Source organism: Hyperolius riggenbachi, chromosome 8 (genome assembly GCF_040937935.1).
Source record: "Hyperolius riggenbachi isolate aHypRig1 chromosome 8, aHypRig1.pri, whole genome shotgun sequence".
Taxonomy (NCBI): Eukaryota; Metazoa; Chordata; class Amphibia; order Anura; family Hyperoliidae; genus Hyperolius; species Hyperolius riggenbachi.
The window spans coordinates 129,356,214-129,370,725 of NC_090653.1; the positions used below are offsets into that span (position 1 = coordinate 129,356,214).

A 14,512-nucleotide genomic window follows, 5' to 3' on the forward strand; every position below is an offset into this window, starting at 1 on the left:
ACAACACTGAATTTCACAATAATTGTGTTATAGATTCTCATGTATCTGAAGCTAGGGAAGTTAGAGTAAACACACAATATATAACGCTGTATACTGAAGTGTAATCTCAGTTCACTCTTGCCAGAGTGGTAATGTACCCATATGTTACAGATGTACTGTACCGCTCTGGGAGTCCATTGCAGTGACTCCAGCACTCCGAAGTAGAGATGCATTAGTCTAGTTTAGGGTACCCAGCAGGAAACAGCATAGGGAGCAGTTCTCCAATCACAACCCTCTTACAGCACAAAGCATTGTGATTGGCCAAATAGCGTGGGCATAGTTTACTTAAACCTATTGGAAACCTAGCAATTCGTGAGGGTGCCCTCCACCAAATCACATTAGTGGATGTTTCCTGCTGGGTCCCCTAAAGAAGACTAGTACCTAGATACCACCACAGGCAGATATAGGCTATCATTTATAAAACATTCCCGCATGCGGTAATGTTGAAAACGGCTGACTTTACCGAGCACTTACCAAAATGTCAATTCATAACAGCTGTTACCACATGAAAAGCTACAATTACCGAGCAGTGAGCGCCTTGTGCGGTGATTATCTCAACACATCACTAAAGCTGGCCATACACTAGGCCGATTTCCCGCCGATCGACAGCAGATTCGATCACTGGGATCGAATCTGCTGTCACATCGTTCCCGCTACGCGCTAAATTTCGATCTATTTCGTCCGATCGATCAGTGCGGAAAATTACCGTCGATCGCCCACAGGTAGGGAGCGCGTCCCTATCGGTGTTCGAGTGACCGACGCAATAGAGCGGCAATACATTACCTGCTCCGACGGCGCGACTGCCCCCGGTCACCGCTGCTCCGTCTCCGTTCTGGTCTCCGGGTCCGGCATGCTTCTCTCTCTCCTGCCCGGCAGGAAGTTTAAACAGTAGAGGGAGCGGGGGGGGGGAGCGGCACCACCACCACAGATTGTGAACGGTTTCAGGCTGAAATTGGTTCACAATCTGTTTGCAGTAAAGGTAGCCATACGATCCCTCTCTGATCAGATTCAATAAGAGAGGGATTTATCTGTTGGTCGAATCTGATGGCAAATCGACCAGTGTATGGCTACCTTAAATGTCAATTCATAAAGATTAGAGCAGGCCGTATTGGGACAGAGAATACCGCTTGCTTGGAAGAGGTGATAAGCATGCTGATAAGAGCAAACTTAATGGAGACAGATCTCTCTGGCAGCAGCAGTGAGAGCAGAACAAAAAACGCTTTCCAGAATACCCCAGGCTCCCAGGCTCTGTTTTTTAACCTCTTGGGTACCTGTTCTCATATTTTTTTACATCACAAAGGCTGCATGTGTAACATTTCTTGAAGTTCTTCTAAGCTGTGGTAATTAAATAGATTGTTTAGAAAGACTAATAGACAGATTCAGAGCAAATTCAGGGCAAACAGGGGCAGTTTAAAAAAAAAATGCACATCTAAAGGGAAGTTGGAGATGCCTCTTTTATTGTAACGCTGTCTCTGCATGAGAAAATGTATCAACTCAGGCAGCTTCTCATGTTACCGCCAGCCTTAGTTCTAGAAAATACCGAACTTCTATCGCAAGTGTAGACATTTTTATGAATTAGCACACAGAAGTCTAAAATACTGAACGCGATATATTCCCGCCTGGATTTTTTTTTTTTAAAGGGGGTTGGAAGGAGTTATTTTTCACTCCATGTTACGTTGTCCTTTGAGACAGGAGACAGAGACAGGGCCCTTATTCAATTCACTTTTTTCTCCAAAGTTATCTCCAAGGAGATCATTTTTTTATCTACTGTTTAAATTAAAGTGAAGCTCCGGACTAAAAATCTGCTCAGCAGAACTGAAAAGGCTTGGTGTTTCTTTAACAGTTTCACAGCATCAGAACTTTGTTTTTCTTACCAAATCATCATTTTAGCTGCATTTTTATCTAAGCTCCACCCATCAAAGAAAAAAGCATGGGCTTTTTTTCCCTGATGCTGTGCAGAGCATGATCGGATTTCCTATGTTGTTGTTCACATTGCCTAGCAACTGGGAGGGGTGTACACAGGACAGTTGGAATTGTGTCTTATGCTCCCTGTCACCTCCTTTCATCCAAAAAGGTAGCTGCCATCATGAAATCAAACATTTGCCTGTTCTTTTAAAACAGGGTGGGTAAGAGATTATATTACCTATCTATTTTAATTAACATAACTAATGTAACTTAATGACAGTATGTTTGTTTAGGCTGGAGTTCCTCTTTAACGTTTCAGCACTCTGCAACTGAAAAAGTACCAAAAGTATGTGAAAAGTACTATCAAAATGATTCTATTGTATTGCTTGCTGGTGGCTTAAAAGGAATGTTAATAATAAGGTGTGAAAATATCACCTAGGATAAAACTTGGGAGAAAGATTGATTGATTGATTGATTGATTGAAGGTAAGGTAGAGAAGTGTATACTTCAGGTAAATATCTGGTAGTTGGGTCTATTTTACCTACTTACAACAGTGATTTATACCATAGGGTGCATTGTGGCCAGAACTGTAATACATTTACATAGGATAAAACTATGTGTACTTAGTTATGTCACAGCAAGGAACTGGTATTACTCCAGCTTGTTTGCTAGCTGAACACTGCACCTAGTACTGTGAGAAGAACTGTCAGTTATAGCATCTCTTGAGTGCTGCTGTGCTGAGTAACTTATCCTTCATACACACTTGAGATAAAAGTCTTTGGAAAATGAAAGATCAGACCAATTTTACCCCATTCCATGTAGTATGAGAGCCATACTCTACACAGTCTATTCTATGGAGCTGCACTCCGCATCAGATAAAATCTTTGCAAGATGCTGCACACAAAGATGCCCGTACACACTCAAAAGATCAGTATCTGCAAAAGATCTGTTCCTGCAAAAGCTCCATTCCTGAAAAATGTATTCATAGTCTATGAGATCTGCAGATCATCATACACACCTTGTTTAACAGACAATCATCTGCAGATCAGATCCACCAGGATGGATTTTCAGATCTGCAGATGAATGCCAGATATGCAGATGAAGTCTGTTAAAGGGACTCCGAGCTCAGACTAAAAATAAAATTTGAACTTACCTGGGGCTTTCTCCATCCCTGCCCTGGTCGGGACGTCCCACGCCGGCCTCCTGGCTCTTCTCCCGGCGGCTGTCCGCATAGCGCGGACAGGCCAGTCCCCCGGGCGACACTGGCGAGTGTCGGGCCTTCTCCTTCCTTATACGTCACACGCCGGCCGCCGCGCGTCATGACGGTGGCCGGCTGACAGCACGGCGCATGTGCGATTAAACCGCGCATGCGCCGTGCTGTCACGCCGGCCGCCGTCATGACGCGCGGCGGCCGGCGTGTGACGTCATTCGTGACGTATAAGGAAGGAGAAAGCCCGACACTAGCCAGTGTCGCCCGGGGGACCGGCCTGTACGCGCTATGCGGACAGCCGCCGGAAGAAGAGCCAGGAGGCCGGCGTGGGACGTCCCGAACAGGGCTGGGATGGAGAAAGCCCCGGGTAAGTTCAAATTTTATTTTTAGTCTGAGCTCGGAGTCCCTTTAAACAAGGTGTGTATGATGATCTGCAGGTCTCATAGACTATGCATGCATTTTGCAGGAATGGATATTTTGCAGGAACAGATCTTTTGCAAATACGGTAATCTTTTGAGTGTGTACAGGCATCTTTGTGTGCAGCATCTTGCAAAGATTTTATCTGATGGGGAGTGCTGCTCCATAGAATAGACTGTGTAGGTATGGCTCTCATACTACATGGAATGGGGTAAAATTGGTCTGTGATCTTGCCTTTTCCAAAGACTTATCTCATTAGAAGAGTGTGTACAAATTGGTTAGGCACTGTACTACTGCAGGGTCACAATGGCCTCTATTCACTCAAAGTGCTTGCGTTAAAAATTTGCTTGTCGGTAATTTACCACATTCGAAATTTACAGAGTCCTAAGTAGTACTCAGCAATTTTTTTTTCGTTGTCGGCAGTTGTTCGTTAAAAGATCGCTAGTGTTCGGTAATGATGTGGTAACAATGCGATAAGCTGTCGGTAAATATCGAGACTAGCGATCTTTTATATAATAAAATCCATTTTCAAAGTGTATTATGGGTAAGGAAGGTGCATTGTGGGCTACAGAGGCTGCCCTAAGAAATCACATGGTTAGCCTTTTGGTGCCACTAGGGGTGTGTTACTGCCTTTGACATGAATTTAAATGTAATTTAAATTTAAATTAAAACATTTAAATTAATAAAAATCAAAATAAAATAAAGGTTATTAAATAAATACAAATATAATAAATATAAATACAATAATAAAATACATTAAAAAAATAATGAAATTATGCCCTTTTAATTTAAATTTAAGAATGTTTAAAATGTTATTTTAATAAATTAATGCATCAAACGGCACCATGACTACAAATTAATGTATCATAATAGATACTGACAGAGGATAATTCAATACCGCCAGGCAAGTGCAGGAGATATTTAGCTCGGTATTTAGCGCACAGAAACGCCCACTTTCAGGTTCATGAATACAACTTTCAGTAAATTTATCGTAAGAACACTGCATTCATACCGACTGAATACCGCACTGTCAGTATTTGCTGTTGGTAATATTTATGAATACAAACATTCAGAATATAGATGCACTATTTTACAGAACGATCGATAAAAACACTGCTTGTCGATCTAGCCGCCGCCGGGGTCACGCAATGAGAGGCCAAAAACAGATAAACAGACTAAATGTAAGGCCTCTTTTCCACGGATTGTTGAAAGGCAGTGAAATGCCTATTAAACTCTCACAACTGCTCACTGCTGCCTGGTAACTGCTTGTTCCTGCATGATAACTGCTTACTGCTGCCTGGTAACTGCTTGCCGATCACACAGTTCAACAGTCCGTGGAAAAGAGGCCTCAGTCTTCTTGGTGCAACACATATCCTCTTTCCAACAGCCTGGAAACCCACGTGACACCAGAGGAAGCGGCAACACTATTGTTTTCAGTGAACGTGAAGTTTTATAATTTGGAGCTGAATACAGATGAGCTGCCAATGGTTTTTAAAGTCCAGTTGTTCACTCAGACAGGTGTGCAGCCGGACAGGCAAAAAGTTATGTTGATAGGAGGAACTTTAAAGGACAATGACTGGAGAACCGTAAAATAAAAAAATGGCACAAGCTTGTTAATGATGGGATCAGTGAGGGCTCTTCTTGAGGAGCCTTCAGGACATGTCGGAGGAGCAGCTAACCTCAGCAATGGAACTGCTCTGCAGCTTTACAAACTTGGGAAACACGTTACATGAACACCACTGTTCAGTGTATCAACTCAGTGCCCAAGCTGAAGGAGGCTCTTAACACTATACAGATGCATTGAGAGCTTTAAGTGAAATGGATTCTGCGCTCAGTACATTACTGCAGCTCTCTGTGATCTGTAGGGATGATCAATGAGATGCAAAAACTTCCGAGTTGATGCACATTTATGCAAATTTTTATGCAACTATATGCAGCTTGAAAATGGACCAATAAAATCCCACCCAGGTTTAAATGGATTAGTCAATCTTCAAGCTACATATATTTGCATAAAAATATACATACATTTGCATCAACCAGGAAGTATTTTCATCTCATTGATCATCCCTAAAGATCTGTATGAATCTATGGACAAGACTTCATCCGGTATCCGTCCCATCATCCTCCTCTGGTTCTTGTACATGGCCTTCCCACGGTGTGCAGTGAAAGGAGAACACTGAGAATATTTGCATCAGGATGCCAATGAGTGCTGGGTACAAGTAATGCAAGTACTAAAGCAAGATGGGACTCGGAACAGGCCGGTGCAGGGTCTGTCTGATTCTGCCACACTGCACCAGTAAGACACAGGATGAGCACATGGGAGGAAATGCACTGGATTCACAGCAACAAGGCTAGTGGCTGAATAATGGAAGAGGCTACACAGGCTGTCCAGAGCAACTACAGCTCTGGGCTTCCAATATCGCTACAAATAAAACACAATGGCAGCGCAGTGCGATGTTGCGCTGCATTAGCGATAGCAAGCATTCAGACAGGTACAAGACAGGACTATAGATTGGAGAGTAACTAGTAGCAACCACAGCTCACAGTCACGTGCACAGAAGCAGAGCAAGCAGGTTAACAACAGTCACCAGCAAGCATCCACCCAGGCAAGACTACAGGATAGAACGTAACTAATAGCAACCGCAGCCTATAGTTATGTTCCCAGAAACTAAAGTAGCAGGAATACTACCAGTCACCAACGTGGTGATGGCAAAATCCAAGCTATCAGGATAATGTACTTCACTGACCCACCGCGGATGCAGCGAACATCCATCAAGCATGGAACAAGGCAATACACAATAATACAGAAAAATAACAAACAGCTCAACTAATGGATAAATATATATTAGCAAGTCTGCATATATATTTATCAAGAAATATAGCTAAAACACAAGTAATAAGGTCGCATTGAACTACAATAACAGAATTATACAGAGTAACAAGGTGCCCAGCAGACCAGCGTACTGACCGCTATGACGGGCAGGGTCTAAAATGGGAGGCAGACTTTTAAACCGGCATCAGCCAATGGATGCAAGCATGCACATTTCCACACAGTTGAATGGTAATCCCTCAATTCTGAGTTGGCTTGATTACCATCAGAGCAGGGACAAGGTCCTCCAGCACCCAAGGCTGAGACACCAAAGTGCACAACTCCATCCCTACACCCCAGCTGTCACACACTGATTGCTATTAGACTAAGAGGGCCACAGGGCCCACAACCTCCCCAACACCTTAATATCTAGTTCTCTGGTCTGCAGTCACTGCTATGTATCTCCTTTTCTTATTTCTTTCTGCTTCATACACAATTAGAAATGACAGCTGAATGAATTGTGCTCCCTCTCCTACACTGCGCCCGGAGGCTGGAGCCTCTCCAGCCTATGCCTCGGCTCGGCCCTGATTACCATTTGCTAGCTGGCTGTGAATGCAAAGGACTCCCATAAGAAATACATGCAGAATTATGTAACAACATGCATGCAGGAAATCCAGGGCTATCTGGCCGCAGCTCAGCTGCCACAAGCAATTGGTGGAATGATGACAGCATCCTGAGCTGCCCAGAACTGCAGAGCTATCGCAAATGACAATGGGCTCTATTCTCAAAGACTTCCCGCATGCGGTAAAGTACATGCGGGAAGTTTGCGACCAAAACACCGTCAAGTTCACATTCTCAAAATGTTCCGCATGTTTTTTCCACATGCGGTAAAAGTGCGGGATTCATGCGGAAAAATTTCCGCAAAAGTCGGTATTTTCCGCAATAAAAAAATAAATTCTCAAAACTGTTCAGGCGCATAATTTCGTGGTTATTTACCAATTTTTTTTTTTTGTATCACCTACAAGTAGTAGGTGATATATTCCGCATCCCATTGACTTTAATGAAGTCTGGAGGCTTAAGGGCTGTGCTTGCTGGACTTTAACTTTTTTTTTTAAACACTTTTTCATGCGACCTTTTTACCGCATGATTACCGCATGAATAATGGCTGTTTTCGCATCTTTTTTCCCGCATGCGGAAAATATTAGTGAATGTGGAAAAAATGCGGAGTTTACCGCTGGCGGAAATTTAGCGGTAAAATTTTGCGGAGTTACTCTTAGTGAATAGAGCCCAATGAGACTTATTGCGCATGCACAACCGAATGCAAGCAGATAAGCCAGAATTGTCCATTTGCAGCTCCACTGCAACGGACAGAATACGCTACAGGAGGGATCCTTACACCAAGTTTCCAAATCACTGCTAATTACTAAATATCTAAACTATACAGGATTAGTGGCTTATCAATTCAATCTCTCTTTAGCAGCACATGATACAGTCTGACTATGCAACCATACATTTAACCACACACAGAATCTGTATACAGGTAGTCCTCCACTTATGAACAACCCGCAAATACGAACGGCATGAATTCTTTGTTTCCATGGGAACAAGTCAAGAGTTTTTTTATTCAGATTGGACTTGTAGTTTTTGAGAAAATCAATTTTAGAAAATCTAAGAAAAAAATTGCTTTTAAAAACTTGTATAAGGAGGTACAGAGGGCAGAGGTGACACAGAGGGGGACACGGGGGCACAGAAGAGGTACAGGGTACAGAGATGGCACAGTGTTCAGGTTAAGAATGAACCTACATTCCCTATCTCGTTTGTTAACCGGGGACTACCTGTAATTCCACAATGTCAGCAATTAAAGGAATAAGCTGGCAGCTGGTGAGGTGGTAAACAGGCGTATTTCTAAACAATTAAATGAGACAGGTGAGTCACAAGACAAGTGCTGCTGTGTCCTGGTAACTTGCTACTGCCTGCAGGAGAGGCTATGCTGATAAGTAGATTATGCTCTATAGGGCCTTCCAGCAGATGTGTGACTATACTCCTTATATCCTGCAACATTCACAAAATCCACTGTTGCCAACAAGGAAAAGGGAGCACAATTAGCTACATTACTGGGTTGTGTGAACTACACTTTTGTTGAAACCATAATTCTAGTTCACTCCAGGAATAATGGATTTGGATAGTAATTTTATTATCCTGTTTCACACCCTCCTATTTTCAAACAGCCTTAGGTGGGATTTCCACTAGAGCTAAACTCCAGTCTCTGAGACAGACGCCGCCACTTGTGCAGCACGATTATGCATTCTGATTCCCTGTAGCTGTTCCATGCACGAATTTGCATATAACACACACGAATTTGCAAGCAGCCTAATGATTTCAATAGGCTGAGATTTGGGATCCAGTTTTGTATGCATGAAATAATGCAGTATCACTCTTAGTGGAAACAAAGCCTAAGGGCTGGAACCCATGAGCGGTTTTGTGAGCATTTCTGGAGCGATTCAAAATGCAAGCGTTTTGCCAAAACGCTCAGCTAATGTTAATGGATGGGGCAACTTCCACTGGAGCGTTTGCGATTCCTCAAATCGCAAACGCAGGACATGCAGCATTTTGGGAGCGTTAGCGCTTCAATGTAAAGTATATAAACGCTGTCTTAATCGCTCATTAAAACCTGCATCGAGCGATTTTGCTTACAACACACTGTAACAAAATTAAAATGAATTGAAATGACCAATCAGACTTTAAAATGCTAATCGCTAATCGCTACACAATTGCTGGCAAATTGATACACTTTGTAAAATCCCTTCCTAAAACGCTCATGAAACCGCTGACAAACTGCTCATACAAAATGCTAGCGCTTGCGATTAGCGATAGCGTTTTGCAGTGGGTTCCAGGCCTTAGACCTTCTCTACACATGACAGGATTTGTGTGCATTTTCTGTTTTTGCACATTCACATTCGCCGCACATCTAATGAAAGTCAAGTAGTAAAGAGCATCGTATGTGACATGCATTTCTGCGCAAAATTTCAATTCAAATTATCTTCAGAAAAATATGCATGTATGCTTTTTTTAAGGGGGGGGGGGGGATATGTAGATGTGAATCACACACAATGCAAGTTGATGGAAATATACATTTTCATATTCACGTATGACAAGATGTGCAACAAATCAGCCGGAAATCGCAGGGATAAGCGTGAAGGCACCTAGTGTTAAGATCAATGTTTGACCCAAACATTCAAGGATTTGTACAAACAGAAGAGGTATGCAATGTTTATTGATAGGCCTGCTGCTTTGCTCGAACACAGTAATAGGCTTGCATTGGAACGTCAAAAGGGACACCAGTCAAGAGTCATGCAGGTGTTCATAGAGCACGTACTTGTGTCCGGGAAGCCTGGAATTCACAGAAAATGGCCCACAATGCTTAGTAGGAATGTTTGCAGACATCCTTGGGGCTGGGGATATTGGGGTAGGGTCTGTGATGCCAGGTTTGAATGATAAATATCCGATAGCAGCTGTAAGGATTCCTCCTGTGGCGTGTTCTGTCCATTGCGGTGGAGCCACAAACAGACAGTTCTGGCTTGTCAGCCTGCATTCGGTTGTGCATTCGCAATGAGTCACATTGTCATTTGCAATTGCTCTGCAGTTCTGGGCAGCTCAGAATGCTGTCATCATTCCACCAATGGCTTACTACAACTGAGCTGTGGCCGGATAGCCCTGGATTTCCTGCATGCATGTTGTTGCATAGGACTGCATGCATTGGTACAGATAGTCTTTCAGCTAGCAAATGGTAACCAAGCCAGCTCAGGATTGAATTATTACCATTCAGCTGTGTGGAGATTTGCATGCTTGCATCCATTGGCTGATGCCAGCATAAAAGTCTGCCTCCCCTTTTAGACCTCGCCCGTCATAGTTTCAGCTCTGTCTAAGCTGTTACTGGGTCCTGTGATACTGTGAAATATATATTCCTTGTATTGTTACTTTCTAGTTCAGTTATCTTGTGGAGCTACGATTATATATTTACCACTGGGACATATATACGTACTCCTTCTAGTGCAGAGAATTGTATTGTTTGTATTTCCTAGTTAGTTCGCTATATTGCTCCAGTCCAGATCTAGCTAGTCTCCTTGCTTATGTTATATATTGGTTCCTCGCCAATATATACATATTCTAGTCAGCGTTTGTTATTTTCTTTGTATTCATGCTATAGTGATATCAGTGCCGCTGATGTATACGTACTCTAACTGTTGATATCCTGTGTTCAGCTAGTCAGTTTTTAGTACGTTTCGGTAGGTTGCGCTTAGCGTGATCACCTGTGCTTAACTAGCATAGTCCTGTCCTTGGGAGGTAGCCATTGCTGTGGTTGCTATTGGTTACCTCACTCTTGTCTTTGTGAATGCTTGCTGTCACTGAGGCAGTGACTAGATTAGCATTCTGTCAGCCTCTGTCCTCCTAGTCCTGTCCTTGCGAGGTAGCCATTGCTGCAGTTGCTATTGGTTACCTCACTCCAGTCTGTCTTGTATCTGTCTGAATGTTTGCTATCGCAAGGGCAGCGCAACCCCGCACTGCGCTGCCATTGCGTCTTATCAGAAGCCCAGAGCTGCAGTTGCTCTGGGCAGCCTGTGTAGCCTCTTCCATTATCCAGCTCTTAGCCTTGTTGTGCTGGGTGGTCAGAAAGTATGACCCCCCAGCATTACAACAGCATAGCAATGATATGTTAGGCCATGTTTTTGTACAATTTTTCCAAGTGGTTGCATGTTTATGGTGAACAGCAATGGGTATAATATTGCGCCTTGGGATTCATCATATTTTGGTGCTACAGAGTTGGAGAGAAAGGGCCCCAAGGCTACCTTTTCGTGTTCTGCCAGCCTGGAAGGAGTTGAACCACTGGAGAATTAAGCCATCTATGCCACAGAACTCTCGTAGCCTGCTGAGCAAGATCAACATCTAGTGAGTGCCTGATTAGCATAACAATAGCGATATTATTAGAAGTAATCGTATCAGATATATCTTTTGTTAATTGTCTGAACACCTCAAGATACCAATACGTAGCTTGGTATATATTGGAACACACATAAAGTTAAGATGGAGCAGTGTCTTAGCATCAATGATGGCAGTGAGTATTGTGTTTTGCCTAAGGAACCAAAAATGCCAGAAACAGCCCCATCCACATTCAGCAACTACTCAGCAGTTTCTTCCTTTTCCAGCATTAGAAAGTAAACTGCACTATAGAAGGCTGTACACACACCGATTACAGTGGCTTGCAAAAGTATTCGGCCCGCTTGAAGTTTTTCACATTTTGTCACATTACTGCCACAAACATGAATCAATTTTATTGGAATTCCAAGTGAAAGACCAATACAAAGTTGTGTACACGTAAGAAGTGGAACAAAAATCATACATGATTCCAAACATTTTTTACAAATAAATAACTGCAAAGTGGGGTGTGTGTAATTATTCAGCCCCGAGTCAATACTTTGTAGAACCACCTTTTGCTGCAATTACAGCTGCCAGTCTTTTAGGGTATGTCTCTACCAGCTTTGCACATCTAGAGACTGAAATCCTCGCCCATTCTTCTTTGCAAAACAGCTCCAGCTCAGACAGATTAGATGGACAGCGTTTGTGAACAGCAGATTTCAGATCTTGCCACAGATTCACGATTGGATTTAGATCTGGACTTTGACTGGGCCATTCTAACACATGGATATGTTTTGTTTTAAACCATTCCATTGTTGCCCTGGCTTTATGTTTAGGGTCGTTGTCCTGCTGGAAGGTGAACCTCCGCCCCAGTCTCAAGTCTTTTGCAGACTCCAAGAGGTTTTCTTCCAAGATTGCCCCGTATTTGGCTCCATCCATCTTCCTATCAACTCTGACCAGCTTCCCTGTCCCTGCTGAAGAGAAGCACTCCCAGAGCATAATGCTACCACCACCATATTTGACAGTGGGGACGGTGTGTTCAGAGTGGCATGCAGTGTTAGTTTTCCAGCACACATAGCGTTATGCGTTTTGGCCAAAAAGTTCAATTTTGGTCTCATCTGACCAGAGCACCTTCTTCCACATATTTACTGTGTCCCCCACATGGCTTGTGGCAAACTGCAAACGGAACTTCTTATGCTTTTCTGTTAACAATGCCTTTCTTCTTGCCACTCTTCCATAAAGGCCAACTTTGTACGGTGCATGACTAACAGTCGTCCTATGGACAGATTCCCCCACCTGAGCTGTAGATCTGTACAGCTCGTCCAGAGTCACCATGGGCCTCTTGACTGCATTTCTGATCAGCGTTCTCCTTGTTCGGCCTGTGAGTTTAGGTGGAAGAACTTGTCTTGGTAGGTTTACAGTTGTGCCATACTCCTTCCATTTCTGAATGATCACTTGAACAGTGTTCCGTGGGATGTTCAAGGCTTTGGAAATCGTTTTGTAGCCTAAGCCTGCTTTAAGTTTCTCAATAACTTTATCCCTCACCTGTCTGGTGTGTTCTTTGGACTTCATGGTGTTGATGGTCCCAATATTCTCTTAGCCAACCTCTGAGGCCGTCACAGAGCAGCTGTATTTGTACTGACATTATATTACACACAGGTGCACTCTATTTAGTCATTAGCACTCATCAGGCAATGTCTATGAGCAACTGACTGCACTCAGACCAAAGGGGGCTGAATAATTACGCACACCTCACTTTGCAGTTATATATTTGTAAAAAATGTTTGGAATCATGTATGATTTTCGTTCCACTTCTCACGTGTACACCACTTTGTATTGGTCTTTCATGTGGAATTCCAATAAAACTGATTCATGTTTGTGGCAGTAATATGACAAAATGTGGAAAACTTCAAAGGAGCCGAATACTTTTGCAAGCCACTGTATCCCTGTCAATCGCCCGGCAGATTTTATTTATTTGATCCAATCTGCCGGGAATCTATAGCACAACATACCGCATTGATTGTAATTTCAATAGATTTTGGGCATTAAATTATGATTGGACTAGAGGAAAAATTTTTGAGTGGGGGCAGAGGATGAGCGGCAGTAGATTGACGTCTCATAGCGTTGCAATGCATTGAAAAGTGCAGTTCAATAGATTTTCAATAGATTTTATGCTGAAATCTATTACAATTATATGTACTGTACAGTGTGTGGAAGGATTGGAAACCTCTGGACAGATTCAGATTGGAGAGGGATTGATTTGTTTGCCATATTGGGTGGAAATCTATGTGTATGGCCACCTTTAGCAGCACATATGACATGTCCACAGATTCCACTGCTGGAGTGAAGTGCAAAAGGCTCACAGACGTTTGCAACAAAGTCTCCACACAGTCACATACATGCTGAGCTCACAGGAAAAGGAAGGAAGAGTTGCTTCATCAAATCGCGGTAATACTGCCGTGCACAGACAGCGCATGCTCGTGTGAAAGTACCATTACTTTAATGCTAGCAATGTGATTTATGTTGTTTGACGTCCCACTGTGAATTTAGCCAAAGGGCTGAGTGCTGGCCTGAAATGCCTGTTTATCTCTCTTATGCTCTGTGAGAATCCGCTCAGCTGCCTGCGCAGGCAGGCAGCCTTTTGACCATTGTTTAGGTTTGCATGCTGCAGGACTCTGGAACAGAGACCTGTCTTTCCATTGCAAGTGCTGGTCTGTTCTCTTGCTGGGGAATTTGCATACATTCGTTATGCAAATCCCCTACCTGCCTTCTTTGATGACTGGCACTATAAGAGCTTTATGTTTCCCAGAAGGCTTTGCTGGTCATTTCCTTTCCATGGTCTGTTCCTGATGGACACTGCTGGAGTGTCAGCCATTGCTATCTAGTATAGTTAATTACTGGGGGTTGCTTTAGGCTCCCCTTTAGGCTCGGGATCCTTCTGTTCTGCTACTCTGTACTTGGATCGCGCTAGCCACTTTTCGCTAATGCTGTGGATCCTATCTCTCGCTTGTCCCTGTTTTCGTGTGTCTGTCTTGTCTGCTACGCTTGCTGGAGGCTCGGTGACCGTTAAGCAAGCGTACGCGTCCTCTGTTTCATGTTTGTCTGTCAATGGTTAGTTAGGCGTGCTTGTCTCTATTGTGCTTATCACGTGGAGACCGCGCATAACCGCGTGCACTGTTGCGAATGAGTGCGGTGTCCGCGGTTAGCTAGCGTTTGTT

General features: G+C 43.3%; 1 protein-coding gene across 2 annotated transcripts in view; it reads left to right on the forward strand.

Annotated features, from left to right (window-relative positions):
• Positions 1-14,512, forward strand: part of LOC137529105 (A-kinase anchor protein 17B-like) — a 221,502-nt gene that overhangs the window by 96,774 nt on the left and 110,216 nt on the right. Inside the window, exon 1 of one of the 2 annotated variants that reach the window (XM_068251080.1) lies at positions 11,265-11,327. The exons of the other annotated variant lie outside the window; for it this stretch is intronic. The gene's annotated coding sequence lies outside the window, so the exon portion shown is untranslated. Of the gene's footprint in view, positions 1-11,264; positions 11,328-14,512 lie in introns of those variants that run through there. 2 annotated transcript variants of the gene reach the window in all.